This window comes from Mytilus edulis, chromosome 4, assembly GCF_963676685.1.
Source record: "Mytilus edulis chromosome 4, xbMytEdul2.2, whole genome shotgun sequence".
In the NCBI taxonomy this organism is placed as follows: Eukaryota; Metazoa; Mollusca; class Bivalvia; order Mytilida; family Mytilidae; genus Mytilus; species Mytilus edulis.
Window position 1 is genome coordinate 4,284,989 of NC_092347.1, and position 22,840 is coordinate 4,307,828.

At 32.1% G+C, this 22,840-nt stretch overlaps 1 pseudogene; it reads right to left on the reverse strand.

Moving 5' to 3' along the window:
- Positions 1-22,840, reverse strand: part of LOC139518770 (cAMP-dependent protein kinase type II regulatory subunit pseudogene) — a 48,918-nt pseudogene that overhangs the window by 5,585 nt on the left and 20,493 nt on the right.

The window sequence follows — 22,840 nt, forward strand, 5'->3', positions numbered from 1 at the left end:
GGAGAAGATTCTTGAAATAGTTAACGACGACAGACGACGACGGACGACGACAGACGACGACAGACGACGGACGCCAAGTGATGGCATAAGCTCATTTGGCCCTTCGGGCCATGTGAGCTAAAAACATGTGCGAAGAATAATTTCCCTTCTTATACTGCCTTTAGGTCATTGGATGTTGCTATGTATGTCTTTCTAGTTGTGCATGTGTTTTTTATAAAGTCTCCGTGACTTATAGAGCTTGAACAGTAATTATTATATTTAATGAATGGATATTATTTATTTTGAATTTATTGAACCATAAAATTAATTTTTGACTCTTCACATTGAAGCGGATTATGTAAAATGTGAAGAGTCAAAAATTAATTTTATGGTTCAATAAATTCAAAATAAATTATTGCCATTCATTATAAATAAATTTCTGTCAAAAATAAGGCTCAAAGAACTTTCTATATTAACAATAACAACGTACACACATGTTGGCGTATGAATACACAACGTCAGAGTGGGCGTGTCGCCATAAAAATTGACAACATCGAAAATAAGAGTAATACTTTTAACCAATCAGAAGACAGTAAATACATCAAATTTATTTATAATGACTTAAAGCTGAACTTTAAAAAGTTAGTAGAAGACATTTGAAATGATGATTGTACACTATCAAACTCTCTGTAGCATTGACGCACGGCCATGAATGTAGAAGAATATTTTCCATTTTCATGGAATTTCCGTATATTCTTACCACATCGTGTCTGCTTGCTGCTTGTTGTCGATACGAACAACTATCGCTTTGCGAGTACCGAAGTTTATTCTTATCCTTGAATTCGGCGTATTATTTTGTTTATCAATTCATAATATATTTATACGTAATGAGACGTTCGAATATTCACCAAATGTGTTAATTTATTTAAATTGAAATCAAACTATTTGTTTGGTCATATTTCCCTGTTTGCATCAATTTTTAAACCAGGATGAACAGTTTTTTATAAGCTGACAAACGTGGACAATTAATGTTATGCTCCTCTGTGGAGTTGAGACAGTTCGGTTAATGATCCGAACAATTTTCTGAAAATATATTTGTTAACCTGCAGGGAATAAAAACTTGTACTTTCGATTAAAACGCCATTTATGTAAAATAACAAATGGTCCAAAAATATATAACCGGGGACCAGTAGATTTTTTTCCTACGAAAATGTCTCTCTTCAATCGTAGTAACACATTCAAAACGTGTTTCTTTAAGGTATGCTCGATGCAAAATACGTTTTGATGGTCAAACACGAGCGTCAGACCAAAATAAATATGAGTTCATATTGTATGATCATACTTAATGGAAGTCTTTGAGCTTTGGATTAAAAAGAAACAGGAAAAGTATTCACAGTACTTTCGAGAATCTGTAGCATATAAATACCTAACAGAATACTGTCATATAATAAATCAAAGCCTTTCCAATGTTATTAATTTAAGCACAAAAAGAGAAAAGATTTTCAAGCAAGGTGCAAACAGTTGACTCTAAATAAACACGCAATTAATTAAAGGCTTTACAATGTCATCATCCGAGATTCAAAGAGTTCACGGGTGAACAAATCCTTAACATGCCAACAGTAAATTGCAACAAATGGTATCAAGCATAACCTATCAACAGTAAGTAATATATTTTACATAATTTCAATATATTGCAGTGTTTAGAACAACATTTAATTATCCATTTCATGTTCATCAAGACATAAACATTCTCTAATACTTTTAAAGCTTCTATTGATTTTGGATCTTAGACGAGCATGACAATCCAGTTAATCATCTAATTACGTGATAATATGTATCTTGCTTCATTTAGAAAATATCCTCAATTTGAAATTTCCTCAATATACTTTCCACAGTAATTACTGACAGGAAAAGAAAAGAAACATTTCATAAGGGTTGTAGGAATTGACGTCGCCGATTGGGAAAAATATCAGACTTTCGAGTGAAATAACCTGACTACGTTATTAATTTAGTTTTTTTTTCAATGGAAACAGTTCTAAGATAAATGTAGGACAAACTAAAACCCCTGCATACACAGCCAATTTTGTATAGGTACTATGAATGTTCCAAAAATCTGTAGTACTGGAAATTTACTTTTCATATTCAGTACTATTTTGTTACTCTAAAAGAAATGTAATATTAAGGTAACTGTATTTAACAGTACTTGATTTGTACTTGAAAAGTTAAGTACAACATATTTTTTTACAACGTTACAATTTAAGCATTTTGATAGTATGTCTACTTCAAATCTCTTAATATTATGATTTTTAAACATGGAATATTGTGATCGCTTTTGGTATTATTTCTGTACCAAAATTTTAAGTACAAATCAAGTACTGAAAAATACAGGTACGTAAATAAAGGCAACAGTAGTATACCGCTGTTCAAAACTCATAAATCTATGGACAAAAAACAAAATCGGGGTAACAAACTAAAACTGAGGGAAACGCATTAAATATTAGAGGGGAACAACGACACAACATTAAAATGTAACATACACAGCAAAGGACTAAGCATTAGACAAAATCCGATGAGAATAACCAATATAACAACAAAACCAAATACATGAATTTGGGATAGAAAAGTACCGTGACACGTCTTATAGTACACTCATATATAGGAGAAAACAAACGACACAACGGAAACACAACGTAAAAATGTTACACACACAGAAACGAACTATGATATAACAATGGCCATTTCCTGACTTGGTACAGGACATTTTTAAAGAAAAAAATGGTGGGTTGAACTTGGTTTTGTGGCATGCCAAACCTCGCACTTTGATGGCATTGTTAAATATAATATCAAAATGACAACATAATAATACAGGACCACAATACAAACAAATAGGAGAACGTATTAGAAACACACGAACAGCAGATAACAAAAGGCATCAGGTTTAAAATTCATTAAATAGTACAATAATGTTAAAGTAAAGAAATAGTACTAAACATCAAAAGTAAATTTTCAGTACTACAGATTTACAAAAATAGTACCTATGCAAAACTGACTGTGTATACAAAGCAGCTTAGTTTACGTGCATCAAAACATGCTCCTTCTGCAAGCTTTGGATTAACAGGGTGCATAGTATCTTTAACTAAGGACTTTCGTCTCATTGACACTTATTAAAAAATAAAATATAAGTCTGGATTTGAAAATGAGCATGATTAAGGAAACGTCAGAGAAAAATATTGCTAAAAAATATGCCTTGTATGTCTTTGTGATGGATAGATAAGTAAATATGAAAGCTTAGCTTATCAAAAAGGAGTTTTACTACAAGATCCATAACATGCTTGGGTTCAAATATTTTAAATCAAGGTGGTTATAAGTTTAAATCAAGGTGGTTATAAGTTTTGGATATATATTTCTTATATATTTGATTAACATTGCTAATCTTCTTCTGTACTTGAAATTTTGACCGATTATTATAAAATATGATAGGTATAAACCTACTCAAGGACAATGGACATAAAAATGTCAATCTGGTTTCAATAAAATAGATAAATTTATATTGCAATGACATAAATGTTGCAATGATTCTGAATAAGACACAACACTCAACAAAAGTCACCAAGTCGGTCAAAAATGTATTAAAGCGACATCAATTTGAATCAATGATCCAATGATATGAAACATACCAAGGGATTGTACACGTAATTACCACGAAGCATATTAGATAAAATATGCAGTGCATCGACATATCAAAATATAAATACCCTTACATCGGAGTATATAAACAAAGCAAAAATGGACATGCATATGTCTCGGTGGACAAAGTTTCCGCGAATACATACAAATACAAAAAAATATGAAAATCATTGACAGACAAGTGAAAATGCCTAAGGATGTTTGATCTTCTTCTTTTTAGTTACCAATGATAAATGTATGGACAGTCTACACTGTGTATCATCGCCACCGGATATTGGGTACTAACGAAGCGGAGAGAAATAGAAAAAAAAGGAAACAAGTTAAGAATTCATTCAATTTAAAGCTTTTCCACTCATTTGATGAGGGTGCCGCTTAAGAATTGATTTTCTGATATATAATTCTTTAGATTATTAGGCCGATAAGTACAACATTAATACAAGATTTTGTGTTATACTCCAAAACTTGCCACTTAGTACCGGAAAATTTTGAGGTCGATCGTCCTCTGTCGCCCCATTCTCACGATATTGAACTGTTTTTCATTATTTTTCCAGACACGTTTTTAGATTATTATAGTGTGGCATCATAATTACTGAAATTTGTTGTCAAAAAGATATTTTTTAAAGAATACGGACAAAAACATTGTTTGTTTATTGTACGGCGAATTGCAGGTCGTTGTACGGCGAATTGCAAAATAACAACTTTTGTCTGTACGGCGTCTTGCAATATATTATAATTTTAAAGAGGAAATTAATCACTGTTTAGATAATATCGAGTGACGATATTTTGTTGATATCAAAGCTTTACAGGCTTACAAATATACAAAATGACTTACTTATCAAACATTATTAAATATATGCCGTTAATTCCGTTCATAAGTCGTCGTTGCGTCCCGCTATTCGACTTTGTACAAAAAGGTGTTTTTTTTCAACCATATTATCCTAAATACATTCATATATCGTTATACTACTAACGACTGTTGTCTTATTTGTTGTTAGGGTGAAATTTTGTAAGTTCAATAAAAAAAAAACGCCCATTCATCTTTTGTTGGTGCTAGGTTTTTTTTATAGATAAAACCAGGCAGTGGAGATGTGGTATGATAGCAAATAAGATAACTATCCATTAGGATCAAATAAAGTGTATGTAAGCAATTATATGCTATCGTACGGCCTTCAACAACGAAAACTCGTACCTTATAGTCGGCTTTAAAAAGCACCGACCGAAAAATGTGGAAGGATTCAACAAGAAAACTAACGGCCTAACTCATAACAAAACAATTTATGAAAAACAACAAATATGATAAAGATGAACCAACGACAACGTGCACCGAACCACAGGATCTAGAATTTGGACAGACACATAAAGTATGTGCTGGGTTAAATACACTGTTTGATTATTTAGTTTCTGAAATGATTCATTTGTAAAAGTAAGGAGAAATAAACCGTGAATTGCATTTCGAATTAATTTTCTTGTCAGTTTGTTTTTGAAAATATATAATGTGTATACATCTTAAATGCTGTCAAGCGAATGGTATTTCTATCTAATGCATTTTATCTAATGCATAATTATATGGGGGCGGGGGGGGGCGCAATAAGGGGTCCGTTAACATGTTAACAACACCTCGATTTTGGCAAAAACAGTTAACAACAAATTTTAAATACTGATAACAGTTAACAGCAACTTTAATTTACCCTTTTTCCAAACGAACCCAAAAACAATGAAAAGGGGAAGTCATTAGTGCATATCTTCAATGTATTCAAAAGTTTGAAAACCACTGTACAAAGTCGCAGAAATGCCAAGCTTTATAAGGAATTTTTTATAAAGCTGACTAATTTTCAGAATACACACGCAAGTACCATATTTTTTTTTATTGACACATGGACAGACAATTGAACGGATGGAAAAGCAGACGGAGTGATTGACTCCAAGAAAAATGACTTTATCATGAATAATCGAAAATGCTTCAAACAGCAAAAGGGAGGCTTCTTCTGGTTATGTATATTGTTGAGTAAATGTTGTATGTCAATCAGTCGTAGCAAACTTGGGTTATCGTCATGACGTAGGAAAGTGTAACAAAAAGATAGAATGGGTGAATACTATAGGGCGCGAACATTATTATTTTTATGGCGGGGGCTCTCATAATTTATGGTAACATCTCAGGGTATTCATACGACTATTTGCTTACATGATTTTATTAAAAGGAATTACGAAAGTTTACTGATTTTTATTTTAAATCATCAAAACCAGTGTATAAATCAGAAAGTAACATGTAAGGTGTCACAAGTTGAAGCACTCTTTCATCTCCAAGTCCCAATTATGAACTCTGAGGTGATATACAAAAAATCCTTGGTCCATCTTTACATTTCCGAAGTCTTAGACTAGCAAATTTGACATCAATTTGAGAACCAAGTCCTCATTTTTCGGCCTCTTCTACCAGGCCACACTGTTCAGTTATTTTACGGATTGCAAATTGAAAAGGTACTTCATTTTTCACCATTCCATTCAGATACTCTGGGTCAATGTAACTTATCAAACATTCCATATACATCTGAATTATTTTCATCATAGGACTGACCAGGGTTTTAGCTGGGTAAGAATTGATTGGCCCTTCCTTTTAAAGTTTTGGATACATTACAGATAGAAGCCAGAAATAACTACATTGGTTAGACGTATAGGGGGGCCTTGAGATATCCCAAAACATGTTTAACACTGCCGCATTTGTTGCACCTGTCCCAACTTGAGTCCGTAACCTCTGCTATATAGTCTTGTTTTTATTTAATTTTTAAATTTTGGTTCATTTATATGTTTCAGGAAACAAACATTGAACTTTTACCCCCTTTTTGTAGTTAAATGATTGCTCACTTAGGAGACAGCTTCATGTATACCAATACACAGTTACAAGTTTAGTTTCGTATTATGGCCATGGTGAATTTTCTAAATATGAAAGTTTTTGTACAATTAAATTGATTTTTAGATAGTTGAAGTATAATATAGCCTTCCTAATGGGTTTATATGAACATTTAGTTTGTTTTTAGCATGTTTTATAAGCCATTTTTCAGTTTGACTGTCCATATTTTCCTATCCGTACCGCCATAGAGTTAGAAATTTTGTTTGTTTTTCAACAAAGATTTGACGCTCGATCTTTTTAATTTAATTTTATGGAAAAACCAGCAGAAATGCATATGAATTTTTTTTTTACCTCTTGATAGATATATATGTCTATGGCTTCAGGAAATGTATCACTCTAATTGATTGATATTTTTCTTTGGACCAAATTTTTGAGACCTTTGTGTGACATGTTCAACCCCCTATTTTGCAATATTTGGTATTAAATAAATGCTGATTGTTGCCATGGTTACACACAAAAAAAAGATATTATATTTCACCATTATAACTATTGGAAATCAAATCTATGGACGATTCTCTTTCCATAAATATACACATGCATAACTCAAATATTAAGCATTATTTGTTAGGGAGGAAGGGAAAGAGGGTGTTTATAAATTATAAGTGTCAATTTTAAGTTTTTTTCCTATTTGTGTATTGCCACCCCACCCTAGTGCACATTTTTCTCTCTGCGTTGGGTTGTTTTCTTCTATTTGGTCGGGCTTCTGATTCTTTTTCATTTTCCATTCTCAATTTTATCAAGGATTTACTATACTCAAAGACTTTTAAAGACAGTTACATATATGCTGTTTATGTCTTTCCTTTGCGGAAGCAACGTAAAGAAAGGGATGGACAGCAAATTTTAATGTGATTCTTGTAAATAACAGTTAAGATCAGTTTACAGAGAAAATGATGTCAAAAACAGTGAACACTTTAAGTATTAAGTAACAGATAAATTCAAATAAACAGTTAACAACATTGCAAATTTTAACAGAACAGATTACAGACAGTGGGTCGAAAACAGTTAACAGTTTAAATTTATCTCAAATAACAGTTTTAAACAAAACCTTGAAAAGGACAAAAACAGTTTAACATAAAAAGGTACATCCCCCACCTTAGATATTTGAACTTAATACTTTATTTTCTTTGAAAGGACGGTAAACGAATATTCTAAAATTAGCAAGTTGCCATACAGTTGAAAACAAGTTGCCATACAGTAAATTTGTCAACACCAGCAAGTTGCCGTACCCTAGACTTTATTTTTTATGGTCTATATTCTTTAAAATACATCTTTTTGACAACAAATTTCAGTAAATATGATGCCACACTATAAAAATCTAAAAACGTGTCTAGAAAAATAATGAAAAACAGTTCAATATCTTGAGAATGGGGCGATAGAGGACGATCGACCTCGAAATTTTCCGGTACTAAGTGGCAAGTTTTGGAGTATTACACAAAATCTTGTATTAATTTTGTACTTATCGGCCTAATAATTTAAAGAATTATATATTCGAAAACCATTTCTTAAGCGGCACCCTCGTCAAATGAGTGGAAATGCTTTAAATTGAATGAATTCTTAACTTGTTTACTTTTTTTTCTATTTCTCTCCGCTTCGTTAGTACCCAATTTCCGGTGGCGATGATACACAGTGGTCTAAAGAGAATCATTTTCCGTCAAAAAAAAATGGCTTATATTTCGAAAACAAAGACACATACATGTATCTGTCATTATTGTTTACCTTTTAAGTTCTGTTATTTGTATGCTATCAAAATAGTATAGTCTTTTAAAAGTCTTGTTACTTTGTTGAAACAGAGGAGCGAAAATCCTTAAGTACATATAAACTATAACATATGACGTACAGTCCACATATTGTATCTAGCCAATTAATATTAGTCATTTGTTCTCAATATATAATATAGATGATATCTCTGCATGCGAACAAAGAGACATATATTTAACAAAATTCCTGCTAGTAAAACGCCATTACAGAAACAGAGTGGAAACGATATGTAAATATGTTAGCGTTTAAACAAACACAGAATGAAAAGTGTGTTCAATAATGAACTTTACAGATTAAAGCTATTCAGTAAAATAAAGCTCATCAAAGTAAACATTAAATTCTTCAGTTTAGTTGCTGAATGAATATATCCATCGTGCTATTTAAACAAAATACACTGAAGAGAGTCAATATGTATGTCATGGGATCTATTTACACAAGTATTTAAGGGTAAATTTATTATATCCAGTGTTCAAATTTCATTTTACATATTTGAGTAGAAAATAAGCCGACAAATTTTATTCCGTCCACGTTAAAAACGATTTACAAATTATCCCTACGATAAAAATACTTATAAGCTTTACTCATTGTCAAAGGCCGTACGGTGACCTATAGTTGTTAATTTCTGCGTCCTTTGGTCTCTTGTGGAGAATTGTCTCATTGACAATCATACCACATCTTCATGATATTATGTTGGAAACAATACAGTTACTTATCCACCAACAATTACATATTGTAAAATCCCCACCATTTGAAAGATTTGTCGGATACATACTATAGTTCTATGATCTTTTTTTATGAGGAATATATTTAAACCTTCACACTAGACATGCTAGAAACAAACAGTTTCAGCTATCAATACTTAATTGTATTACAATGCTTCAATATTATCAGAAAATTCATTAGTTTAAACATTACCAAGATGGAACTAAAAGAAATATTGATTTATATTGTTTATAATGAGATTTCGAAATCAATTTTCATTTTTAGTTGACCAGCGAAACAAAGCTGATATATTAGCCGTGACGGGTGACTAACACTACTATCAATGTTTTCAAAAGCTCTGAAAACACGAGAAATGATCTAAATCAATGGTTTAAAGTAAATAATGAGGTAGATATTTCTCTGATTAGGATTTCTTATGTTGATATATATCAGAACTATGATAACAATCGGAATGAAGATTAGCTGGGGGGGGGGGGGGGGGGGGGGGGGAGAAAAACTTTAGCTGCGACAATTACAGTTACAAGAATTGAATATATGTTTATTTTCCACATTAAATATTTAGAAAGGAATGATAAAAATACCTAAAGTGCCATTGCATTTCATTGAGTGTATGACAGAGTATGCTATTCAACACGAAGACTTGGCTCACAGCAAGCTATAAAGGACCCAAAAACATGACTAGCGTAAAACCATTTATGCAGGAAAACCAACGGTCTGATGACGTCGATAATTTGAAGCTCTATTAGAGACCCTAACTTTTCATAACGTGCTGTTGAAGTATATAATTGCTATGCAATAAACCTGATTTAAAACGAAAAAAAAATCAAAACTCACATTATTCTCTGGCAGACATGTTACATGCTTCAATGCTTCCTAGGGACCAAATGACTTTGTTTTGTACTTTCACACAATAACAAATGTCATTTTACAAACTGGTATTGTTTAACTTGTTTTTATTGAAATTTCTTAGTTTTCGTCATCGATGAAAATAAGTGTTAATTTTTATTTTCGTCATAATTTGCAAGTTAAATAAGTGTGATATCCAGCAGAGAATAGATTAAGCATTCTATCAGAATGTCAAAACTACAACATACACTTGAATGTATATCGGCAACTAATGGTTTCGACATTCTATTAATCATATATTACGTATTTTAATAATAATGTGAAAATGTTATCTTTTATAGGTTTTTTAATATTATAGTTTAGTCCAACCAGCTTTAACAATCAAACTCATACACAAAATATTACACGTAACTTACCATTTTCACAGGTAATTAGATCGAATAAATAATTTCCGTTTGTAGCCAAGCTCTCCAATATTCCTTACAAACAATGAACATAAGAAATGATCATATAACTATGTTATATTCCCAAGACGTATCCATCAGCCGACAAATCTGCAATCAAAGAGGATCTTTATAAATAATCGATATGATACGAAAGACATATGAATAAAAATGTTCATCAATTGTTTTGTCTTTTTTTCTGTTATGATTAACTTGTCAATTTCATATGGCTGAAAAGAGTGAAATTATTTACATTTTTCAATATTATACATCCTTTATTTCAGAAATGTTTTTTGTTTATAGGTCTGTTGGGATCATATATAATTTGTCTTTGAGAAACCTATTGTATCTGTCTTATTCCCACTTGTTCCCTACTATTTCTCTCACCCTATCTCCATGTTACAGGTATAAAGGCAAGATTGTACGCGTATTTGTAATCTAAAAATAGCGCAGACGGTTGGCAATTGAATGAAATATAGAATGCAGTATCGCAATAATAAAAAAAAAATGGAAGCTTCTATATTCGGTACAATAGCATGGTTTTAGGCTCATTAAAACTATATGTATGTGAAATATTGGAAACAATAACCCTTTGCAGACGATATACTGCCCAAAGCGAAAACCTGTCTTGGCAGGCCACCCTTTTTTTAAGGTAGCAATACACAGTTAGTTTAGTTTCGCATTTTGGCCCATGTGGATTTTTCAAATAGGAAAGTTATTGTGTAATAAAATACATTTTTAGACAGCTGAGGGCTAATTTAGCCTTCAAAGATGGTTTATAAGAGCATCAAGATTATTTTTTACATGTTTTATGGGCTGTTTTGTGTTTGACAATCCGTATTTTCATAGCTAGACCGGCTATCGGTCCAGAAATTAATGTAATGTTTACAAACACTTTTTTTCTACACGAAGTTTTTGACGCAATTTTACAAAAAATGAGATGAAAGACATATGATTTTCATTGGATTTGCTGAATGATATATGTACACCGTTTCAGAAAATGTATTACTTCAAGCGATTGAAATTCTACTTTTAGTCAAATTTTGGGGAAATATGTGACATCTTTTCCCCCCTTTTTGCAATATTTTATAACAAATAAATGCAGATTGTTGACATGGATACACCCAAAAGAAATTATATTTTACCATCTTATATACTAGATATAAAATCTATGGAAGATTCTGATTACATACATATGCCCATATATATGACACAAACAGTAAGCTTAATATTGCAAGAAAGCAATGAAAAGGGGATGGTAAAATTTACAAGGTCAAATTTAAATATTTTTCCTAACTGTTTATTGCTACCTAAGGCTTTTGTATACCTTTACATTTTGAACCTCGATCCAAAGGTCACCGCTTTTATAAGCCTCTATACTAAAAGGTGATATTTATATAGAGGTTCGACTGTATACACAATTTTTTGCTAAAACACATTAATAAACAACAACGGTTGATATGAATAACTCCGTGATAAACTTGCATACAAAATAATTGAATATTATTGAAGAGAGAATATAAAGATTTTAATATTTCATTGTTGGCATGTATGTTCAATTTCTCTGACAATACTGGAATACGGATCATAGAATTATGACTCCCACATGTATGGTTGTAAATCGTCCATTTCAGACATTGATTCCACTTAAGGCAAATATATCCATCATCTTAATGGTCGTTTTCTAGAAAATTAGAACAAATTAGACCAATTACATGGTAAAGCAACCTTTATCTTCGTTGCATTTCCGGAGTTATCGTTTTTGAAGTCTAGATAACGTACCCGGATCAACATGCCTAGCTATATCCATAAATATAAGTAATGAAGGGAAATAACTGTCAACTAAAACGGGATTTTAATTCCTAAATCTGTAATAATAAACTTTTATTCACCAAATATCATATGGAATGGGCGGAATTACAAGTAACTGCGGTGCATTTTAGATATTATGTGTTCAATATTGCATACATTTTATTAAATGGTGAAAATAGTGATTACATGTAATACGTAATATCTGTGCCAAACAAATCAACAAAGCATCAATTACTATAAATATATGCTTTGATATTCAGTATGATAACAACGAAGGATAGACCGCAATAAAAAAAAAGTAATCACGCAGTTATGAAATAAAATAAATTGTAACAAATTCATTTGCGCTAAGTAATTTTAACATCCTGTTTGAAAATAAATTTCAGAATGTAATAATGTATTTATTGGCAGTGTATCCTTGTTTTTATATAAACGCAGCTCTTTCATTAAAAAAGAAAAGTTATTTAAAATTTGTAATAAAATTAATTTTAAGTTTATTTTCACTCTTTTTATTTGAGTGTAACTGATGAGGGTTATTTTTACGACGAAACGTGCACTTTGTGTACTGGTACCTTTGATGAGTTTTTATAGTCTCGATGACAGCTTGTGGTAGGTTTTTTTTCTCTAATTCCTTTTAAGCTTGAGAGTTTTACAGTTTAATGGTGCATGTTCCGACCAGACATGGCATGTGATGGGTAACAGTTTTGGACTTATTTTCATAAATGACATCTAAAATATGCATTCGATACGATGCATGTATTATTATAATGCAAATTTAATGATTTTAACTATAAAAACTACGTATGACAAATAATATTAAATTTTATACACATTGAAAACGTGTGTACCTGCTAAAATAACATTCAACCAAAGTAATGCGGTATACTTTTTTCACAAATACTTCGAAACAACAACTAAAATTTACAGGGATTTGAAGGAACTACTTTCTCGTAGTGCGAGTCTTATAATGTACGATGTCCACTTTTGATACAAAGGAAGCAGGGTATATAATTAAAATCCATATACAATGGTTTATCTGTCATAACACCTGTAAACTGAGATTTCTATGTTCTGAGTCAGAACTGTATATATATGCTATTTGATGGAACATCTGAAGTTCAGAGTATAACATTTTAATAGTATTTAGTACTTTCTAGAACAATTGTTATCAAAATCAATTAGTTATACTATGGCTAAATTTTGTTTTGCATAATTTTATCGGAATCAATGAGAACCACCAGAAGTCCATGATTGAAGTAATACTGAGCAAATCAAGCATATTAACCGTAGGAATTGGAGAATTAAAGATGATTAAAAATTCTGTCTTCAATATTAACAATGATAGAGAAATTATTTAAAGTGTAGTCTCCAGAAAAAGGGAGACTTTACTTGTTTTTTCATAAAAACTAATTGAACAAAGAGTTGCTCTTCAACATCATAAATTCGACAAATATCTATAATATTGCACTTTTAAATTTCATATTTAATATATACTAGTATAACAATAAGCCAATGGTATGACTGCCAATGCTATCACTTTCCACCAGAGTTCAAATGACATCGTAAACAGTAAGAAAGATCACCATACGTAGTTTAATGAGTTAAACCAATACTGCATAGTCAGCTATAAAAGGCCCCAATATAAAAAATATGAATCAGTTCAAACGTGAAATCTTGCGGCTCCATTAATAACAACAGTTTTGTTTTAGTTCATATTTATAATATAAGATACTGGCATACTAGTAGCAGATTTAAATATCTGTAAGCTAAAATCATACAAAAAGCTCTACAATTAGAACGAACAGAATGGAGTAGCCACAAAAAACGGCAACTACAAGCACGTTTTACTGTTCAGATACGGCACATCTTTAGGAACAAGACATATTTCTTTTGTTTATACCACCATATTAATCATTTTGAAATCTATTTAGATTTCTGACATGATTTATACAAGTGTAAAATTTGAGATAGTTAATTTAATAGAGTTTCCCTCTGCAAATCATACAAACGTTTGTTTACTTTATGCAGATGAAGATAGATAGGTTTGATCTTCTAGCTGTTTAGATTAAGCATTCGTTTCAGGAGAATCTTTAAACACAAAAGCCTTTCTACAACATTAACGACTCTAGGTCTTATCGTTACAACATTCAAAGAGGTAGATCGAGATTATTCCGAACTGAACGATTTTGCTATAAAAAAAATCTTCATATTTTGTTTCAAAATCCTAAAGAAATTCAGAAATGACATTCTTTCTAATTGTTTATTCTACACATTTCAAATGCAAGGTACTAGTAATAAAATACATGCAAAATGATCAGAAGTACAAGGTATCATATAGGAGCTCTCTGTTGATATGTGCATATTTAATGATGTTAGTATACTTATTTATAAATGTTCACCATCAAATTTTGTTTTTCAGGAGTTCAAATTCTACTAGTAGGATTTTATATTGATCAATTGTAAGACGTTGCTTTACTGGCATTCTCTGTCTAAAATCGTAGTTGTCGATCACATTTTGAATGATATTAAATATACAAACAGATGCCCTTTTTAACAAAATTAACCGTCTTCATGGATGGTTTACTCGAAGGTATTGTCGAACTTGCCGATGGCTTAACATAGATGTGAATCATGATGATGAAAAATGATAACAACGATAAAAACGACAATAAAGTCCTGAATATAAGATACATTTCTTTTTCACTGTTTTATACTAAAATTTGAATAGGCAATATTTCAAACCGAAATCGAACAAACCCGGCGGTTTGCTTTGTTGTTTTTTTCTGGATATAGTATTGCAGCTATCGACTAACTTTTGAAAATTCACACAATGTTGACAAACTTATATTCACTTCTATTCACATGATGAAGACATAATTTTTCAATCAGTTTAATTGAGATCTGGAGCTGGCATGTCAGTACTGCTATTAGTCGTTTGTTAATGTATGCATCATTGTCATTTTCAAGGTTTAGTTTCTTTTGTAACCTATTCTGACATTTGACTCGGACTTCGTTTAAACTGAGTTTTTTTCTACATTGTCTTGAGGTGTAGGGGGTGGGGGTTGAGATCTAACAAATCATGTTTAACCACGCCATATTCTTGCGCATGACCAAAGTCTTGAGCCTCTGGCCTTTGTTAGTCTTGTATGGTTTTTAATTTTAGTTCATATATATTTTTCGGAGTTTAGTATGACGTCTATTATTGAACTAGTACAGATTTTTGTTTATGGGCCAGCTGAAGCACGCCTTCGGGTACGGAATTTTCTCGCTGTGCTGAAGACCGATCGATGACCTTCTGCTGTTGTCTGCTCTTTGGTCGGGTAGTTGTCTCTGACACATTCCCAATTTCTATTCTGAAATTTATATATGGAATTTGTCAGTACGACAATATCTCTCTTGCGCCTGCTCCAAATCAGGAGCCTCTTGCCTTTGTTAGTCTTGTATAGTATTAACATCCATTTTCAATGAACTAGTATACATTTTTGTTAGGGGCCAAGTGAAACACGCCTCCCGGTGCTGGAGTTTCTCGCTGCATTGAAGACCAATTGTGCTGTTATCTGCTCTTTGGTCGGGTTGTTGTCTCCTTGACACATTCCCCATTCCCATTCTCAATTTTAATTCGTACTACTGCAGTTAATAACAGAATCACATGTCGTGCACCACTGAATACTATTATAATTGAAATACGACCAATAACGCTGTGATAGCAGCAACACTTCTCCCAAGTGTTAAAATCCGGATATTATTACACAACTAATTAAAATGTCTTGCCAATTCAATAATGACAGACTTTTTTTCTGTGCTTAAATATTTCACACCAACAAGCGTCAAATTGTAAACTGATTGTATTTTACAAAATATTGATATACAAATTACCTAATGGTCATAAATATTGAACAGAAATAGTATATTTGTCTAATTGAAAATCATCTCAGTAAAGAAAAAACAAAATTTGAAAGTGAATATAATAAAGCATAACCGTAAACATACCTTTCATGATTATTCCGTGCATGAGAAGATTAAAGCCTGACATAAAGCCTTACATACTTAAGCCTATGTAATGATCTCAGTTAACGTTGTAATCTATAAAAACATTTCTACAACAGATGATGCGCTATTAAGTATCCCGAGATCAATCTTCTAAATATTTAACCGATGCCTTCTCAATACCATTCATCGAACGCACATCTGTTTCAAGTCGGGACCTATCCAATGAATAATTATAAATCAATGTACCCCCCGGATAAACAAATAGGCCGTGACACATAGTATTAAAGTGCATAGTTATCGATATCCACATCTCATATTTAAAATTAATTTTAATGACGATTTTTAGACCTTTAACTTGTAAATTTCTGATAGAAATGACATTAGCAACAAGGAATACCTAGATTATTCGAAAGGTTATAGGTTCCTTGTTTAAGAAATGATGTATGCGAGAAACAACGGATGTTTTGTATAGTGATTGGAAACATGCATTCATATGGCATACACAAAAATTAAATACTATATTTCCTTCATCCAATTACTGTGCCTTGAACAATTAGTTAAAAGATACATGAGTATAATGTACACTTTGGATTGCCTATTTGTTATAATGTATATTTCAAATATAAAAACTAAGTGATATAATTTCAGCGTGCGTAACACGTGTTTCTTGTGTAACATTCAAGAGCAAAGGTTTTTATAGCAATCAATTATAAGCTGTCTGGCATTTGGATCAAGAATATATGATTGTATACATGTATTTATGATGCAAACATTTGAAATATGAGTAAAACAAACACATCATCACATGCAGTAAATATGCCATCCGTGTGTGAGGTGGCTGTTTTAGACAGAAGGTGCAGTTAGTTACCATCAAGGCATGATACTATGTGAACCAAGCATATGGTTTGATGATACATTGAAACATTTATTCTTATCAACTTGGTTAGATTAAGCATTTTTTAAAAACCCAAAATCATCAAGAGACCAGCTTCACTTTTCCGAAATATGGGCTCGAGTTTCAACTATGTCATAAATATGAACATAGCCTCTTTCTGGTTCTTGGACATATATCCATTTCTAAATCATTACTGCATTTAAAAGAAATGACTTGATAAGATCTTAAGTCAGCATAATTTGGACAGGTACGTTTTCAAGAGATTTTATACATTTTCAGACCTAAAAGCATCAGGAAAATCTTGTCTACAACTTACGATCCAAACTGATAAGTAACCAATGTTTGACAATGGTTATAGTGAAAGCCTACATACATCTATTGTAAATTTCTGGATGAGGGAATGTGGCCAAAATTATTTATACTTAAAAATAAGATTTTAAAACTGACGTTGCAACATAGATTATGCCTAATTTAGGAGTTATAAGTTAATAGTTTAAAATTGGGCTTAACATGTTTAACAAAAATGTTGATTACAAAAGTCAATAGAGTCGAACAAACCTTGTTTCGTGCACTGCCTGTATATGAAGTGTGGCAAGTCTTTACACTTAACGTCCACTTACAAGTTATAAACAAAAGTTGGGTCAAGTTAAATTTATCATATTTATCATATTAGATATATTTACATTATTCATTTATTGCAGTCATTTATATTAAGATGTTTGTACAGAGAGTGTAATTTAAAACATTCCACGAGACGATGAAGATCTCCATAAAATACCTAAGTGATCTCTCTTTTGTTATCCATCTCTTAAGCAGTGGAATGTTCAACACTTATTGAAAAGATAAAATGATGTTCCTAATAACTGGCTTAATATGAAACAATCCGTGTTTCAATAAAGATCAAGATAAATATTGGTTATTAACATGAAACCAATTTAATTTATTTCGAGAAGAACATTCTACTTGTACAAAAACTTCGACGCTTGATTTGTACATGTACATGGGTATAGTGGGCTTAAGATTTAACGTGCCTTTTCTATAGCATACACGTAAACTACGTTTTAATAAAACTAGCATATCCAAATAGCGCATCGGTAGTAAATGTTCTGACTGTCTGACAAGGACAATTCAGGTTATTTATACCGTAAATGTTCATGGGTGTATTTTACGAGGTTACAAAACGAACACAGACAAACCGTCGTCAGCTGTTATTTCAACTGGCACAGTTTATACGATGAAAAAGGTATCAAGTCTTGATGAAGTATTTGTATGGGCACACAATTTCTTTCTTTGAAAAATCATAGTGTACATAATAATGCCTTGCAACATTTTTTGGCTAGAGACAACAAACAAGTATGTATTATTCGATTATATATCGAACGTAATGCATTCATTTTATTTTCCAAGATAAATGACAGTCCCACTGCATTCATTTCAAATAAAAAGAAGAAATAAAAACCATTTAATGTGGTACTAAATATTTTTTTACAATGTTTCATTGACAACCAGTTACAAAAGATATTTAAATTGGCTAAATTATATTGTCAAAACAACTGGTTGATATCAAATGCACGGCAAATAAACCCATTTGTTCCATGTCCTATGTAAAATCAATCGTTAAAACTTGAATTTTATGTTGAAGATCAGTAACAATAATAATAAAAAAGAAAGAATTTAGATGTGGTATGCCTACGAGACAACTGTCTGCCAAGGTCACCGTATAGAGTTAAAAGATGTGGAACTTCTATATATTCAAAGTCATGTATAGTCAGTCAGCTATAGAAGGCTCCGATAGGAAAAATGTGAAACAATTCAAGTTAGAAAACTAAAAGACCTAATTTATACTGTACAATTTAAGAAACACTAATACGACACACATGAAACAGCGATAGGCTCCTGACTTGTGACAGACACATATACACCACTTTGTGTATTTAAATGTAATTTTTCTTGATACCGTCACGATGAATAATATATTGGTTCATCGATGGTTATGTGACAAACATTATATGTTCACTCTGATGCGTGTTTGCATATATGTTTTATTAATTTGAGTAAGATACTGCGAAGACAAGATACAAGTCTGCCAAGGAAATCTTGCTCCCAGACAGGATAAATCGTGAACATGCTTTCATACAAGGAAGATTTGCCTGATATCGATCCGTAAAGTGGACAGACTGTTATTATTAACTCCCAAAGTGACAATTAAAAATCAATATAGATTGGAAGTATTTCTTTGTTCTCACTTTGCAATGATAATTGATTCACATTTTATATGATGATACCTTAGACAACCATTGACACTATAGTACAGGGAGAGGTACATTAACACGCAGAAGGTTTAAGCTATAGCTATCGCTGTGTGTTTCAATCTTCTTCATATTATCTTAATCAGTGGAAGAACCAATTATAAAATAATGAGAACACTAAACTATCAAAAACCCACGTAATTTAATAATTTCGATATTACATTCGAGTAGAACAGATGTGTGATAGCAAACCCTATATCAACTATGACGCATCACCATACTGTATTAATGTACCGATGTTTTTTATGTTCCCGTCAGTTACTTTGCCATTATATGGACAGGAATTTGGAATCATGTGCCAGATGATACTTATTCTAATTTACACATTCAAAACAGTTTAATAGGAACAGCACATATTTGACATAAAACCCATGTACAAACAATGAAAAAGATCGACAACGACTGGACGGATTCTGTAGCGCAAAGACATTATAGGCACCATGATATATAACACACGACAACTAGTGATTTGCACAGGCACACTGAATGTAGCAGTTTTGAACATGTTACGACATGTTTCTCCTGTCTAAGAGTCTATTGGGGCAATGTAAAGAATTAAGTTGCGACAAAAGAGAAACAATTCATCTATATTTGAGGTATTTTTTAGTACTTTACAAGATGCTGAAGTGTAAAAACATTATGTAAGTCCAAGGGATAAAGAGAGAGATTTGGATTTAACAATGAGCAAAACCAATACCGCATTATAACAAGCTATAAAAGGCCTCGAAATAAATGCAAATCAATCTGTACAACAAAACTTACAGCCTGGTCTTTGTATAAAACAAGTACAGTTATTATCGACGTCAACTTAACGCCAAGCTCTGTTCCTAAATTATATATTTTTGTGTCATTTACAGCTATGGATGTCGAATTTTGAACGTAACCTTTGTGGGTTTACACTGTCGGTATTGTATGCTACCTGCAGCGAATCGGAATCAGATTCATTGTCCGATCAACAAAACTAGAAGAACATATATGTATAGGGTAATACTGGAGACATAAAGAAAGAGAAATGACGAGGAAAAAAGCTGCCTCCTTAAAAGACTTAAAAAATACAAACTTTACAGACTTACTAAAGCAAGAAACAGCGAGTGGAGAAAAGACGGCTGCTTTCTTTGGAATTGTTAGAAGCAAAGAACTTGACCGGTTTATTGCGGCCAATCCCGAATAAACAAAGCGACGAAACAGGGAATCACGACGACCAACATGAGCCATAGTTCCTGAACAAAAAGGGTTCTCAAAATCTATTGAAAATGAGGCACTAGAAACAGAAGAAACAGAGCGAAAAAGATCACTTAGCCTTCTTCTAGTCTGTTAGAGACGCGGAAGAAAAACTACTTGTAAAAAGCCCATGGCCGATATAACATTTGGAAAAAGAGAAAAGACGAATGGAAAGAAGACAGGAAAAGATCACGAAAATGTTTGAACAATTTCACACACCACCTGTTATTGCATTGTCGGCTGCATATTCTTCACATGAGCACGTGTCAGGTCTATCCAATAAAAAAAAGCTATCAGACAGATAATGAAAGTGTTTTGCCATTTTATTTTTCTACAAATAAAAACTAGCTAATCAAAATATTGTAATTCGGTGTGAAGCGGTACCAAGACCAACATAATATTCATTATACTATTGTTCCGTAGGAGAGAGAGGAAGATTCCCTTAAAAGATGTCTCTAACTACGAACAGTGTATGATTGTGGAATACTACCAGAAGTACCGCGTGTTAATTTGTGTGCGCGAATTATCATTGTTCTTTTTTATATACATATTTCTAACATTTGAAATGAAAAACGTATAGTACAAATAAAATAATTTTGGGAGAGAGAGGGAAAGATTACATTGATCTGTGTATATAAACTATAAATATCTTTAAAACATTCCGAAATGTACAAATTGATATAAAAACAAAATCAGCTATTCAAAGATATGGTTTATGCCAAACCTGAAAAAGTAAATTATCACTTAGTTCTTTTCAATTAATCTTACAAAATCGCAGTGTTGATGAAGTTAAAACAGCTGCTTGATAGCACTATAAAAGTCTACATGTGCGATCAAAGTAGAGAAAGGTGTCAACACAGTGAATAGAACAACATATCCAGAAGAGTAGTGAGATGAATAAGAAAATATGCTTCTATCGTGAAGAAAAATTAAGAGAGAGTCAAACGGACAGAAACCATATTCAACAGAATGGTTATAGTTTACGTCTGAAGACGCAGCAGCATAATAAAACAGATAAAAAAAATCAAATGTTCAGGTTGCGAAGAAAATTTCTGAAACAATGAAGAAATTCTATACTCAACTTTTAAATATTTGAAAATATTCCTAAAGTAATTCTATAATAGCAAGTGAACAACTTCAGTATTTGAGCAATCTCAATGTGAAGTTCAGGAAAAAAGAAACTGTAGGAGGAGTTGATTGCACAAAACTGGAACAATCTTCTTAAATTTTGCTAAAAAATAACTGAGTTCGAAAGTATGAAAAAATAAATTTAAAAAATCCTAAAACATTTCCATAATAGCAAACGAACAACTTCACAATTTGTGAATCCTTTATGTAAAATTGCTGAGATCTAGGTTCAAACCTGTAGAAGTTGATTACAAAAATTAAATATCCACTTATCCCCGACTGTTTTAAAAGCTACAACTGAAAATGTATATAATAAACTAAAGAATCAATGTATATCCCACATCTGAAGCGTCGTGTTGGGTTTTTTAAAAGGTAAAGGTTCTGTGCATTGTTTAAGACCGTGTTTTGACTAGAGTTACTTAAACCCATGTCATTCGGACTCTGGCAATCATATCACATCTCCTTATCTGCACGATAAAATTGAGAATGGAAATGGGGAATGTGTCAAAGAGACAACAACCCGACCATAGAACAGACAACAGCAGAAGGTCACCAATAGGTCTTCAATGCAGCGAGAAATTCCCGCACCCGGCGGCGTCCTTCAGCTGGCCCCTAAACAAATATATATACTGGTTTAGTTATAACAAACGCCATACTAAACTCAAAATTATACACAAGAAACTAAAATTAAAAATAATACAAGACCACCAAAGGCCAGAGGCTCCATACTTGGGACAGGCGCAAAAAAGCGGCGGGTTAATCATGTTTATGAGATCTCATCCCCCCCTTAATACCTCTAGCCAATGTAGAAAAGTAAAGCATTGAATAATCTTTGACAAAAAATATCTACTGTATCAGATTTTAAAATCAATTGTTTCTTTAAAACTTTTTTGTTTTGTTAGTAGACATATAAATATATCAAGTATATGGGAGCAGAATAGACATATAAATGTACGAGACCAAGAAGAACAGACATACAAATATTTTGGACTAGTATAGACATGTACTGATAATGAAACAGAACAGACATATTATGAATATATGGAAGCTGAATATACACATGTATTACATTATATATGGACCAGAATAGAGTAGTGCGGGGTGTTTTACATATCTTCAGCTTTTTCGTTTGATGTATTCGATT